Raw genomic sequence first — 16,018 nt, forward strand, 5'->3', positions numbered from 1 at the left:
TCGGCTATGAAAAGCCAACTGAGATTTATTCCTGATTATTATTTGACCATGCTTGTCACTTATGAACATTTTTGAACATCTTGGCATGGTTCTGTTATAATCTCCACCCGGCACAGCCAGAAGAGGACTGGCCACCCCTCATAGCCTGGTTCCTCTCTAGGTTTCTTCCTAGGTTTTCGCCTTTCTAGGGAGTTTTTCCTAGCCACCGTGCTTCTACACCTGCATTACTAGCTGTTTGGGGTTTTAGGCTGGGTTTCTGTACAGCACTTCGAGATATTAGCTGATGTAAGAAGGGCTATATAAAATAAAATTGATTGAAAATTGATTATTTTGGCCCATTCCTCCATGCAGATCTCCTCTAGAGCAGTGATGTTTTGGGGCTGTCGCTGGGCAACATGGACTTTCAACTCCCTCCAAAGATTTTCTATGGGGTTGAGATCTGGAGACTGGCTAGGCCACTCCAGGACCTTGAAATGCTTCTTACAAAGCCACTCCTTCGTTGCCCGGGCGGTGTGTTTGGGATCATTGTCATGCTGAAAGACCCAGCCACGTTTCATCTTCAATGCCCTTGCTGATGGAAGGAGGTTTTCACTCAAAATCTCACGATACATGGCCCCATTCATTCTTTCCTTTACACGGATCAGTCGTCCTGGTCCCTTTGCAGAAAAACAGCCCCAAAGCATGATGTTTCCACCCCCATGCTTCACAGTAGGTATGGTGTTCTTTGGATGCAACTCAGCATTCTTTGTCCTCCAAATACGACGAGTTGAGTTTTTACCAAAAAGTTATATTTTGGTTTCATCTGACCATATGACATTCTCCCAATCCTCTTCTGGATCATCCAAATGCACTCTAGCAAACTTCAGACGGGCCTGGACATGTACTGGCTTAAGCAGGGGGACACGTCTGGCACTGCAGGATTTGAGTCCCTGGCGGCGTAGTGTGTTACTGATGGTAGGCTTTGTTACTTTGGTCTCAGCTCTCTGCAGGTCATTCACTAGGTCCCCCCGTGTGGTTCTGGGATTTTTGCTTGTGATCATTTTGACCCCACGGGGTGAGATCTTGCGTGGAGCCCCAGATCGAGGGAGATTATCAGTGGTCTTGTATGTCTTCCATTTCCTAATAATTGCTCCCACAGTTGATTTCTTCACACCAAGCTGCTTACCTATTGCAGATTCAGTCTTCCCAGCCTGGTGCAGGTCTACAATTTTGTTTCTGGTGTCCTTTGACAGCTCTTTGGTCTTGGCCATAGTGGAGTTTGGAGTGTGACTGTTTGAGGTTGTGGACAGGTGTCTTTTATACTGATAACAAGTTCAAACAGGTGCCATTAATACAGGTAACGAGTGGAGGACAGAGGAGCCTCTTAAAGAAGAAGTTACAGGTCTGTGAGAGCCAGAAATCTTGCTTGTTTGTAGGTGACCAAATACTTATTTTCCACCATAATTTGCAAATAAATTCATTAAAAATCCTACAATGTGATTTTCAGGATTTTTTTTTCTCAATTTGTCTGTCATAGTTGACGTGTACCTATGATGAAAATTACAGGCCTCTCTCATCTTTTTAAGTGGGAGAACATGCACAATTGGTGGCTGACTAAATACTTTTTTCCCCCACTGTACAATTGATGACAGCCCTGGTCCTTGTGTGACTGACAGCATGACAAAAGGATGGTATGTGGCCGCTGCCCCACACCTAGAAGATCCAGTTGCTCGCAAGGCAAAACACAAAAGCATCCATTCGCTCACTGTGGTGTGGTCTTCTCAAATCAATAGACCAGCCAAAGTCCATCCGATCCCTGCATCCCTTCCTGCCTCCTCCAGCTTAGGGTCAGTGTGTTCCTCACTATTCAGCCAGACAGGTCCTCAACAACCTCTCTTCAAACAGAGACCCAATCATGAAAAATCAGTCATTAACTAACCGAGCACAATGAGGGTCTGTTGAACACATTTCCAGTCTGCAACCGTCCCTCCAGCTACTGCAAACCTCGCTGTGGCACACAAGCAACACACATTCGAGAGAGAGCATACAGTACATCCGTACAATAACAACAATAATACATTACAGTCCAGGTCCACTACACAACCTGTAAGACATAATATTGCATCGTTAGACTCACTTCGTAACAATGAGAGCTTGCGTCTTTTACATTAGCAACGCATTGCACTTCCATATTAGCAAAGTATTTAGATAAACACTCACCAAACCAAGGACCGCACCCTCTAACCCTCTGTTCCAATTGGACAGTAATGGCGATGAAGTCACCCCACTTATTTGTTAGAACTCAAAATACCGCCTCTGACTAGTCCCCAAATGGCATTGTCTTTGATAAAAAGGACACCCTGCTTTCAGCTAAAATATTGTAGCTAGGTGAGCTGTGAAAGGCTAGGCATCATCAATGGCACTTATCCAGTTGGGGCGCTGTCATAGGCATAACACAACGTCCTTGAGCCACAAGCATAAAGGCGGCAAAAAAATAAAAAGATTGAAAAAGAGAATAACACCCACACACAGAGACACACACCCACCCACACGCACAATCACACGCTAGGCAGAAACACGCATACAGTGTATACACACACATTGACTCAGACAACTTGTACACACATGCATAGAGTTGTCATCTCTAGAGCATATCTAGAAGTATTTGTAGCTAATTGCAAACAAGCACACTGTGGACTTTTATCCATCCCACCATTTAGGGAGTGGGTGAGTGTGTGTGTGTGTGTGTTCGTGTTGGAATGTTTTAAATCGCCCAGCTGCATTATGGTGGATTCTGATGAGTGGTTTCACAAGGGCTTCCAGTGGTTTCCTGGAAATGGAACAATTAACTGGACAATAATGAGAAGAGCTCTTTCTCCACTGATGGGATGGAGAACTCTAAGCACCATCTCACGATAACACCCATCCACTTCAAAACGGGAGAAACAAATGAACCCTTGCAACGAAGAACCACAACAATTATGATATGGTCAAATATGTATATTTTTTGGAATGTGTATACCACATCAAGAGTCTCATTATTGAAAGATTGTGTAGTCACACTTCTATCAATTATGCTTGCAAGTTTTTGATTTCATACTTCCTTGCCATACTTTTTATAATGATTAATCATGTCTATCATTTTTTTTTTCAAAACGCACTTGGACTCCCGAGTGGTCTAAGGCACTGCGTCGCAGTGCTAGCTGTGCCACTAGAGATCCTGGTTCGAATCCAGGCTCTGTCGTAGCCGGCCGCGACCGGGAGACCCATGGGGCGGCCCACAATTGGCCCAGCGTCATCCAGGGTAGGGGAGGGAATGGCCGGCAGGGATGTAGCTCAGTTGGTAGAGCATGGCGTTTGCAACGCCAGGGTTGTGGGTTCGATTCCCACGGGGGGCCAGTATGAAAAATAAAAAAATAAAAAGATAATGTAAGTCGCTCTGGATAAGAGCGTCTGCTAAATGACTAAAAATGTAAAAATATATGGTTCTTAGTCTATAGGATTCAAATAGGCCTATACGCCCCCAAGACAGTCTCACTGAGTGGGAGTCTCCTCAGCTCTTCAAAAGAGACTGCCGGTGCTCACAGAGGCTCAGGGTAATACTAGCTGGATGAAATCTGTAACAGCTGCTATTCTGCATATTGCAATGCTACACACTTTGACATCCAAACATCTTGGAGCTAAAAACAAGCATTTTGCTGCACGTGCGATAGCATCGGCAAATTTGTGTACGTGACAAATAAACTTTGATTTAATCTTTTTGGTAAAACATTTATCTGAATTTGAATCTAAAGCCTATTGGAAAAGAAAACCTGCCACATGCAAACTAATCTTTTGTTTGAAAGCATTGAAAAGAAAGCACATCCTCAGACTATGGGTCTGCTTCGGGGGAATTTTAACTCTTTTATCTATACTGAACTATAAAACGCAACAATTTCAGAGATTTTGCTGAGTTACAGTTCATTTAAGGAAATCAGTCAATTGAAATAAATTCATTAGGCCCTAATCTATGGATTTCGCATAGGCCCACCCACTTGGGAGCCAGGCCCACTCACTAGGGAGCCAGGCCCAGCAAATCAGAATGAGTTGTTCCGCACAAAAGGGCTTTATTACAGACAAAATACCCCCCCCCCCCCCCCCCCCCAGACAATCCTGCAGGTGAAGAAGCCGGATGTAGAGGTCCTGGGCTGGCGTGGTTACACGTGGTCTGCGGTTGTGAGGCCGGTTGGACGTACTGCCAAATTCTCTAAAACTATGTTGGAGGCAGCTTATGGTAGAGAATTGAACATTCAATTCTCTGGAAACATCTCTGGTGGACATTCCTGCAGTCAGCATGCCTATTGCATGCTCCCTCAAAACTTGACACATCTGTGGCATTGTGTTGCAAAACTGCACATTTTAGAGTGGCCTTTTATTGTCCCTAGCCAAGGTGCACCTGTGAAATGATCATGCTGTTTAATCAGCTTCTTGATATGCCACACCTGTCAGGTGGATGGATTATCTAAACAAAGGATAAAATACTCACTAACAAGGATGTAAACAAATTTGTGCACAACATTTGAGAGAAATACGCTTTTTGTGCGCATGGAAAATGTATTTTATTTCAGCTCATGAAACATGGGACCAGCACTTTACATGCGTTTATATTTTTGTTCAGTGTACTGCCGACGGCCTTTTGAGAAAATCTAACTCAATATTATTGACAGACTCAGAAGTTGAACCATTTCTGACAGTTAAAAAGACCACATGACAAGTCTGTCATGAGGTAAACTAATGAGTCACAGCTCCCTCAGATAGACTTGTCCATCAGCATGTGATGACATTGAGTGTGAGAGAACAGAGATGACATTCAGGGAAATCCAGAGAGTCAGAGATATTACGGCCAGTGCCTGGCATTCCTTCATTACATCTAGTATGATCAGGATCATAACACTCAGCAACTCCTTATATACAGACTTCTCGGATGGATCCAGGCAATTAGCCAGGCCATCTGGTTAGAGGTTAGTCCTAAGGTCTGTACTAAGGTCTCTTTTGTTCACATCTCAAGAGATTGACGAGGGGGAAATTAGCCTGTCACAGCCAAAAATCATGTGACAACCAAATTTAGCTACCTTAACCTCTGTACTGTACAACCTAAGCATGTGCTGGGAATAGTGGAAGAAGGTCAAACCTTCCATCTAGTTTCCCTCCTATGTTGCAACAATCACATCCAGTAATTCTCTAATCTGCCAACAGTGGTCTGGTAATCATCATGTAAATGAGGTGCAGTGGCGGCTCCTGAAAAAATTCTCAGGAGGGGCAATTTTTCTGATGATTTAGGTGACCTACACACATTTTAAAAAAGATATGTCCAGCAACAACATGAAGACAGGGGCAGCATATAAGTCAATACCAGAAGCATTTATTGACTGATCTGGGGAGATGGATTCCAGTTTCTGTGACAGATTATAAATAATCTCTGATGCCTTTGTTATATTAGCTTTTGGTTGAATGTACTGTCGTAGTAAATATATAATGTTATAGCTTGGTCTGACTAAAATCTTGTGCATGACCCATTTTGTGTTGGGCGTTTGTTTTCAATCAATGCTGTTCCTATCCTATAACAATGGACAAAAGAGTCCTATCTTGTCAGCCTTGTCAGCAGGTGGCCAAGGACAACACCCACGCCATAGGTCTCTCAGTTCTTCCAACTCACGAGTTCTTGCTCTGAGGACACACACACACACACACACACACACATCATCACTGATAACACACACACACACACACACACATCATCACTGTTAAACACACACACACACACACACACAAAAATCCCCTCTCTTTAGGCTGAACATTTGAAGACAGAGAACCCGACTCAGAGCCAATGCAACAGTGGAGGGGACCTCGCCCAACTCATCAGGACCAATCAGAAGATCAGAACTACTAGATTCAACCTACATCATTTATTGTATAAAATGTCTGCACACAATGTTTTCGGGGCTCTCTTCAGATAGCTCCCTAAGAGTTTGACGAACGAGTCCGTGCACGCGATTCCAGATATCTTTACCTCTGAATAAACTGCCTTTATTATACCATATCCACCCTGTCCAAAGTCTCTACTTGGTCTCAGTTCTCCAGTAAACTTGTGATTATCAACAGTACACAACGGTAACAAACAATTGGGGGAACTCACGGGGCAGATAGTAAGGTCGCAGTGACACAGAAAGCAGTTCAATGTCGGGGGTACAGAGTCGCTCTCTTACCAGGATCGCGGTCCGCTCTGACCAGGGTGAAGCCGGCCGGCTCCACTTCTCTGTCCGGGACTCTGTCATCCAGCCAAGTCTCCCAGCTGTATTGGATTCCGCTGCCAGCAGCGTTTTCATTATTTAGTCCGTTCGTAGCGGGTATGTACACGATCAACAAGATCAGTCCAAAACCCACCACTGGAAATCCATGGTTGGCAGAATGTTTGTAAACTAAGTCTACAAATTAAAAACATAAAATAACGCCACTAAGTGTACAAATTAAAAACATAAGATAACGCCACACTGCAGGTCGCAACAGAGACGCTGCTAGCCGCTATTTTCTTAGTTACGTTCATGGTTACGTCACGTATGACGAAAGCGCGTAAGTGCAAGCCCTCAGACACCCATAGAGAATGTATTGAAAGCTTTGAAATTTGAAAAAAATAGATTTTACATGACAGGCTATGAGAGACTTCTGGGCGATTTTCAACCTGACTGAAATCGCCCCAAAAACGGGCGGGGCCATTTGAAGCACGACTTTAGCCTGATTTGACATTTAGTGGCAGTCAGATCAGATTAGAACACTGATAACTACTGTTGCCGTGATATAATTGATTAGAAAAAAAATCCCTTCCTTTTCCCGTTTGGCAGTGCGTCGCCCATATCGCCCTATTGAACAGGCCGTCCCTGATGAGGTGTAAAGACTGCCTGCCTGCCTGCCTGCCTGCCTGCCAGCCTGGCTACTAAGGCACATGCTGGGTAGGTAGTGGCACACCTCACAAAAGGCAGCACACAACACGCATAGTCTGAACCAAACTCTGCTGACTGCAGGTGTTCTGGGCCGTAATACGAGTGTCAGACTGTAGAGTAGCTGACTGAGGAATAGAGGTAGTAAGACTTGAATCATTATAGAGTAGCAGACTAGAGGCTCAGTCTGCAACAACAGCTGTGATCATGGCAGGCTGAGTCAGACAGACGGCCCACTATCTGTTGTGTCCTGGCTAAGCAATGAGCTATATTCTAGTCAGTGTGCCAGCTCACAGTATGCCAGTAATGATACAATTATTAAATAAATGTTTGCAATGGGTCCCATGTGGCTCAGTTGGTAGAGCATGGCGCTTGCAAAGCCAGGGTTGTGGGTTTGATTCCCACGGGGGACCAGTACAAACAAATGTACGCACTAACTACTTACTGTAAGTCGTTCTGGATAAGAGCATCTGCTAGAATGTTTACATAATATACAGTATTATTGTTGGTTGGACTCATTTGCATATATTTGAATATAATGAGAATACGTTTATATCTAAATAAAACAAATAACACTTCCTGTACATAATAGAACTTCAACAGTGACGTGTTGTGACCTACAGGTAATGTGATTGTTTCCATTAAATCAAAGTCAACCCTCCCACAGCATACATTACATTAGTGCATGTCTGTGACAAAGGTTGATTGTCAAGTTGGGCCTTTTATAACAGAGGAGTTAAGAACAGCCTACGGTTAGTATGTAGATGATCATATCCAATGGTCTCTTATCCTTTAGCTGCTTCGGAGGAACCTTGCTCCCAATAATGTCGTCCTCATGCCCTGCTTTTTTAGGGGGTAAACTTCCTACGCTTACAGGACACAATAGAGACGGATATCCTGGGAGTGACAACAGGGGGACTTCACCCATAAGGTCATGTCCACCCAACGCTCCTTTGACCTCACAGGTATGTTGCAGCTAACAGGTATGAAGAACAGGACTTGCCAAGTGGCACACTGTAAATAGATCAAACATGTTCTGTGTTAGAGCATTCAACAGCAATGGAATGCTAAATGCACAAGTTATAGCCTACATCCAACCCCCTCCTAAATAATTTCTTACCACCAGACATAACATTGAGGAATAAATCCTCTACCAAAACAACGTCTGCTACATACATGTCATTACTCAACTAGAAACTTTGTTTTGAACGAATAAACCCATTGTTTTTAGTCCATCTCACTGAGAGTGCATAACATTCTGTCAGTCTGTGTTGCATGTGTACAGTATGATCATGATGGGTGGGTGGTTGTGGTGCAGCAGGATTAGTAGAGGGCCTTGGCTGGAGGCCCTGCAGTCAGAGTTAATGAGTCAGATTAGTCCTCATTGTGTGTTCCCAGGGATTAGCACACTGTCCACACTGAAGCATCCTCATGTCAACCAAGAGAGGGGGAGGAGGGGATGGGGGGGGAGAGAGAGTGAGGCCGAGGGGATGGGGGGAGAGAGAGAGAGAGGCCGAGGGGATGGGGGAGAGAGAGAGAGAGAGAGAGGCCGAGGGGATGGGGGGAAAGAGAGAGAGAGAGAGAGAGAGGCTGAGGGGAGAGAGAGAGAGGCCGATCGAAGGAGATGGGCATAGTGAGACGGAGGACAAGGTGTGGAAAAAGAGATATCACAATCAATTGTGTGTGTGTGTGTCGGTCTGTGTCTGACTGTCTGCTTCAGCAGTGCTCCAGCTAAGGGGAGTTGGCAGGGGGGCACAAATTCTTCCCCAGGAGAAAGAGGAAGGAAGTCTTTAGCACTAGGGAGAGGTAGGTCTGTCAGGGCCCCTCCCAACACACAGCGATAAGAGAGCAGATCAGGTCGGGGCCGGCCAAATCATCATACCAGTATCTGCTCTGAGGCTGAAGTTTCATTATTTTATCAACTGGAACACACAAAGTAAATTCCTTAATACTCTGTGAAACACTAATCTACGTAAGCAGAGGGAGCACTGGAGCAAATAGAGCATTTGAAACTCTCAGGGGTTCCAGGAGGTGGAGGAGTGGCACCAGTCTTCCACACAGGAGAGCTAGTAGGGGAGAGTGTGTGAGTGTGTTTCACTACACAGGGGGTGGCTCTGACAGATTGTGGCGACCCCCGTTCTCAAGAGACCTGCAAACAGACACTTTTACTTCCTGTTGTAGCTGCCTGTATATCTTCACTGTCTGTACTGTCTTTACCACCAATTGGAAACATGTTGAATTCAACATGGCGCTGCATACAGCATGTCCCTTATCGTGTCTTCTTCTCCCATACTGTAGGTTCCATGAACCAATTGAATATAATTCTTCCTCCGATCCAGTGGAATCAACAGCTACAAACTCTTCAATATATTTCTTCCCCTTTAATCAGGCCCCTAAAAGTTAGCGATTTTAGGGAAGTTAATAATTGCTGACAAATCAGAATATTTGCCTGCAATATAGTCTGACACGCAAACAAACAGGGTCAGACAGACAGCCATACAGGACAAACACCCCATGATGTAGGAAAAACAACTCAGGCAAAACAATGATTAGAGATTCAACACAAAACGTTCAATGAGGCTGGAGAACCTGGCATCATCCAGCCAGTGTAGACTTGTTCCTCAGTGAATGTAGGGAGGCCTGCTATGCTCTGCTCCCTCCCAACTCATCAAACTGAAATCTATCAAAGTACCCGCTTTTCCATAACTACCGCGGCGCAGTAGACATCACATTACGGAGAGAACACGATAGATAATTACAATATCAATGGGAAATGTTAAAACACCTCTCACTGTTTAGACCGATCTAACTGTTCTCTACTACGAGGACACTAAACACTGACATAACAGTGACTCACTAACCATGAGCAGCAAGCCCCTGCCTCAATGTGAGTCAAACTGACAATGGATTAGTGATGTAATCAGCCAAATGATACACATAGCATATACAAAGCCCAATGTATGCACTGGTGACATCTATATGCAGATGGCTCTTCTTTGCTAGCGCAGAGTGAGCTGTCTGACATAAGAGACACTGAAATGGCATCAATACCTTGGGCTTACTAGGCTACAAGCAGTTATATATTATATGCAATTCACCACACGAGGGAAATTATCTGGATTAAGGATGGTTCTGTTGGGATTGTGCCAATGACCCCATTCTGACCCAAATTGAAGGCAATACAGTCTGCAGTGGCCAGCTGTTACACACAGCTGTGCAGCAAAGGATGAGACAAGATATTGCCGTCTTATTTGTCACATTCACTGTAACTTGCATAAGCCTGTTTAAATCCACCTTCATGCATAGCCATGATTGTTTTTTCCAAATGAATTACATGGAAAAAAAGATAACATGTCAGCGCTACTTATTGTTTACCAAATCAGGTTTGCATTTATTTCATGATGATAGCAGCATCCATGTTGTCCATACCTGTACAGTATATTGTTCTTTAAGATTTTATATAACAGGTAAACACACATTTTGCTCTTTACCTGTGAAAGCACCACTCTGAAGGTCAAGCCATTATCCATTCCTCACAAATCGAAAGCTCTTGTAGACCAGACTATTTGATCTGCTCTGGGTTCATTCCTGGTCTGTCTGCTACAATGACAGTTCATCAGAGCTCAAACTGGAGCACAAACAAAGAGATGCCTAGCCCAGTTTCTAGACCGAACATGGTACCCATATTGCAAGGCTGATTAGCTAGGACAAACAGTGTGAAACACAGACTGAACGTGCAAAGCAAGAACAACATGGAATCCATATTTGGTTTTGCTTTGGAGGATGGGATGGTAGCATCTAACAATTTGATTTAATTATTTCCTGGGCACTGTTCGCAGAATCAGAACTATCCACCGACCACGGATATACCCACAGACGTGGGAAAAGCGTTGCCAAACAGGCACAGGTCGGTAAACGCGTCACACGGTGGGATAGTGTTGTACCGCTAGACTGAGATACAAACTCGGTCTAGAAACTTGGGTTAGGAAATGCCCCACTTATACCCCCAGTAAATTGTATTTTTTAAGCTAGGCTCTTTTCCAGAAAAATAAACACCGCTCAATCTCTTGATTACACTTCTTGGTAGCCTACTAAGAGGGAGAACCTCAGATGTTCTTTTTCATTCTTCCAACAATTTAAACATTTTATGAGTCAAATACAGTAAAACTCTCAGATTTTGGGACCATATATGGGCAAATCAATGCACACCACTCACTGTATTTCTAAGTGTAACATAATATTGTATTATGATGTGACGAAATACACTGGAGGCTTTCAGGTTTCCTGTTTTTGTAGGGAATAAGGGGAAGATTCACCCTGCTTATCTCCCACGGGCAGGCCACTGAGAAACAAAGGAAACCTGATGAGCTGAAAGGCTAAGGGTAAATATCAAGGGATAAACCCTTCAAATCATATTCTTAAAAGAGATACTGCTGCATATTTGTAAAAACATAGCCTTTATAATTTACTAATCAATGGGACCGTTTTTAGATGGACACATAGTCACAGACACTACAGATCTGGTCCTCTATATTTTGATAAATATGCCTATCATTATTATTATTATTATTATTATTATTATTATTATTATATAGGCTACAATTGTGCAAATCCAAAACTGATTTTAGGTTGAATAGATTATTAGGTGTACTTAAACAAATATTTATTATAATGCGCTATAATACAAAAGGTAGGTCCCCACTTAAAAAGTGGACAAGGTAAAGTTGATTCTACTGTCTTCAAAAGGGATGCGCTTTTCTACTAGTCTCTGCTCTCTAGACCAGGTCTACCCAATTCAGGGCCTAAACACTTCTGGTTTTTGTTTCTACCTGGTAGTTAATTGCCCTCACCTGGTGTCCCAGTTCTGAATGAGTCCCTGGTTAGGAGGATGAAAACCTGAAGTGTTTCGGCCCCCCAGGCCCGGAATTGGGCAGTCCTGCGCAAGACAGACTGGTTGCCTCCCACAATGTACTACCTCTCTAAGTACTAACGTAAAGCCAAGGTGAGCCTCCGGGTTTTGTTCAGAAAAGAATATGTGGTGGGATTTGTAGGCTACATTAAAACCCAACATTGTAACACGGATAGACAACATCCAAAAGAATAGACTTCGAAATGCGCAACCTAAATTTATGCTCAGTAAATGATGTGACAACTTTTTACACTGGGGTAGCCTACCACAAAGGGAAAATTCCTCTCAGTAGTTTACATCATATAAACACTTGCGCAAACCCAAATTAAAAGAATGAGTCTTACCTGTTTTTTTTTATGCAAACGTATACCAGTAGTCTCTAAAAGTAGAATGAACGTATTATAGAGACGACTTCGTGGTGGACGAATTCTTCTCTTCTCCACTCTGAAAGGCAAGGCAAGCTTAGTTGTAATTTCACCGCGAGCGAAATGATCTCGGAGTCCTGGTGCGCATTCTGCGCGCGCTCTTGAGGGCTTGCTTTTGAATGCGGAAAAGATGTTAATCAAGTAGCGTACGGTGGCCTCACACCCACATGAAGAGTGAACAGAAGATAGTTATAGCGGTTTTGGTGTTGCTTGCATGATTGTCTTTACATCTATTGGTTTAACTCATCTGCCTGCGGCTATGGAACCCTGACCTGTTCACCAGACGTGCTACCTTCTCCCAGACCTGCTGTTTTCGACTCTCTCGCTCACCTGCTATTTCAACCTCTAAATGCCCGACTATGAAAAGCCAAGTGACATTTACTCTTGATGTACTGACCTGTTGCAACCTCTACAACCACTGTGATTATTATTTGACCCTGCTGGTCATCTATGAACGTTTGAACATCTTGGAGAAAAATCTGGCTTTAATGGCCATGTACTGTTATAATCTCCACCCCGCACAGCCAGAAGGGGACTGGCCACCCCTCAGAGCCTGGTTCCTCTCTAGGTTTCTTCCTAGGTTTCCGGTGCTTCTACATCTGCATTGCTTGCTGTTTGGGGTTTTAGGCTGGGTTTCTGTATAGCACTTTGTGACATCTGCTGATGTAAAAAGGGCTTTTTAAATACATTTGATTGATATTGGTTTAAGTCAACAACAAAAAATGGTCTGTTCCCCCAGTGGTTTTGCAAACTTGCCTACTAATGGAGGTGTTACTTACATTCTGTTACTGCTTTCTTCCTGTTAGGGGTGCAGGAATATACCTTAAAGGATATTCACCAGGAGTTTTAATTATTGTACTGTGGATTTTATTTCATGGATTTGAATAGCTGTAGAAACTACAATTTGGATGAGTCAATAAAGTTTTGTTGAAATACTTGCAGTGAGAAGATATGATTACAGATTGTGATGGCACAGATGACTCATTCAGTGTTCCCTGACTTGTGTTCCCTCAGTGTCAAATCAAATACACAGACTAGCACATATATACTGTATTTAGGTCGAAACTGTACTTTGAGGACAATATTTTTTAACCAGCATTCTAAAACGTCCAAATATGTAGTCTAACATATTTGCTAAAATAGTAATTGTAACTAAAATTAGACTTTCCTATGTGTATAAATGAAATTACAGTCAGTGGATCATCGATCTCAGTGTTTCCCAACCCTGGTCCTCCAGTATCCCCCAACAGTACACATGTTTATTGGAACCCTGGACAAGCACACCTGATTCAACTTGTCAACTAATCATCAAGCCCTCAATGAGTTGAATGAGGTGTGTTTGTCCAGGGCTACAACGAAACGGTGTACTGTTGGGGGTCCTCGAGGACCAGGGTTGGGAAACACTGATCTATCTAGTGCACATACAGTACAAGTATTCAGACCCCTAGACCTTTTCCACATTTTGTTACGTTACAGCCTTATTCTAAAATTGATTCAATTAAAATTTCCCTCATCAATCTACACACAATACCCCATAATGACAAAGCAAAAACTGGTTTAGACATTTTTGCAAATCTATTAAAAATAAAATACAGAAATACCTTATTTACATAAGTATTCAGACCCTTTGCTATGAGACTCGAAATTGAGCTCAGGTGCATCCTGTTTCCATTGATCATCCTTGAGCCGTTTCTACAACTTGATTGGAGTCCACCTGTGGTAAATTCAATTGATTGGACATGATTTGGAAAGGCACACACCTGTCTATATAAAAGGTCCCACAGTTGACAGTGCATGTCAGAGCAAAAACCAAGCCATGAGGTCAAAGGAATTGTCCGAGGCACAGATCTGGGGAAGGGTTCCAAAAAATGTCTGCAGCATAGAAGGTCCCCAAGAAGACAGTGGCCTCCATCATTCTTAAATGGAAGAAGTTTGGAACCACCAAGACACTTCCTCGAGCTGGCCGCCTGGCCAAACTGAGCAATCGGGGGAGAAGTGCCTTGGTCAGGGAGGTGACCAAGAACCCGATGGTCACTCTGACAGAGCTCTAGAGTTCCTCTGTGGAGATGAGAGAACCTTCCAGAAGGACAACCATCTCTGCAGCACTCCCCTAATCAGGCCTTTATGGTAACGTGCCTAGACGGAAGCCACTCCTCAATAAAAGGCACACGACAGCCCGCGTGGGAGTTTGCCAAAAGGCACCTAAAGTACTCTGAGCATGAGAAACAAGATCTGGTTTGATGAAACCAAGAGTCAACTCTTTGGCCTGAATGCCAAGCGTCAAGTCTGGAGGAAACCTGGCACCCTTCGTATGGTGAAGCGTGATGGTGGCAGCATCATGCTGTGGGGATGTTTTTCAGCGGCAGGGACTGGGAGACTAGTCAGGATCGAGGGAAAGAGGAACAGAGCAAAGAACAGAGATCCTTGATGAAAACCTGCTCCAGAGCGCTCAGGACCTCAGACTGGGGCAAAGGTTCACCTTCCAACAGGACAACGACCTTAAGCACACAGCCAAGACAACGCAGGAGTGGCTTCGGGACAAGTCTCAGAATGTCCTTGTGTGGCCCAGCCAGAGCCCGGACTTGAACCCGATCTAATATCTCTGGAGAGACCTGAAAATAGCTGTGCAGCGACACTCCCCGTCCAACATGACAGAGCTTGAGAGCCTCTACAGAGAAGAATGGGAGACACTCCCCAAATACAGGTGTGCTAAGCTTGTAGTCAACAAAGTACTGAGTAAAGGGTCTGAATACTTATGGAAATGTGATGTCAGTTTTATATATTTTTTTAATTTGCAAAGATTTGTAAACCTGTTTTTGCTTTGTCATGATGGGGTATTGTGTGTAGATTGAGGGGGAAAAAAACGTAATCCATTTTAGAATAAGGCTGTAACATAACATGGAAAAAGTAAAGGTGTCTGAATACTTTACGAATGCACTGATTGCAACGCCAGGGTTGTGGGTTCGATTCCTGCTGGGGGCCAGTATGAAAAATGTATGCACTCACTAACTGTAAGTCGCTCTGGATAAGAGCGTCTACTAAATGACTAAAATGTATGACGCTGAAGAAAAGGTCCAAATGCAGTATGCTGGTACCAGTTCTGTGAAAAAGGAGTCGAGTAATGCCACCATCTACAGGTTAGTTGTGGAACTGCAATCAGTGGTTGACATACCAGACACTGCAGCAAGGGGTTGTTGACACATTACCAGAAAAACATAAAACCAACCAAAAACTCAGTTCCCTTTTAAAGTAGTCCAGCCACATATTAAAACAAAATGTCACTTATGACTCAAAATGGTTTCATAAGTAACTTGGTCACTCATCACTGAAAGAAAAAAGGGAAGTGAACAGCAACATTGGTTCTGTACCCGACCAATTATACTTCCCCAATATCCCTACTTGTCCCATCCAAATAGAGGATACAAAAATATGGGCTCTAGTGTTAATACATATAACGTGTATAGTACTATATAATTCATATAATTAATAGACATAAATACATGAACAAATACACATTTCGTAATGGGTAAATTACAAAAAGATTACCTCCCACACCTATGGATCTTTGACATATTTCATGTGTAGAATTTTGCTGAAATCATTATGTCCTCTGACTTTGTTTCCATGAGTCTGAGTGAGCATCTAAACTGTTGCTGTTGTGGTATAGAGCTGTGTGTATGAATGAGTGATTTGTCCCCAGCCAGCCAGTAATCTATAGGGCTGTGTGTGCG

Source organism: Coregonus lavaretus (genome assembly GCF_964263955.1).
Source record: "Coregonus lavaretus genome assembly, chromosome: 4".
Classification (NCBI taxonomy): Eukaryota; Metazoa; Chordata; class Actinopteri; order Salmoniformes; family Salmonidae; genus Coregonus; species Coregonus lavaretus.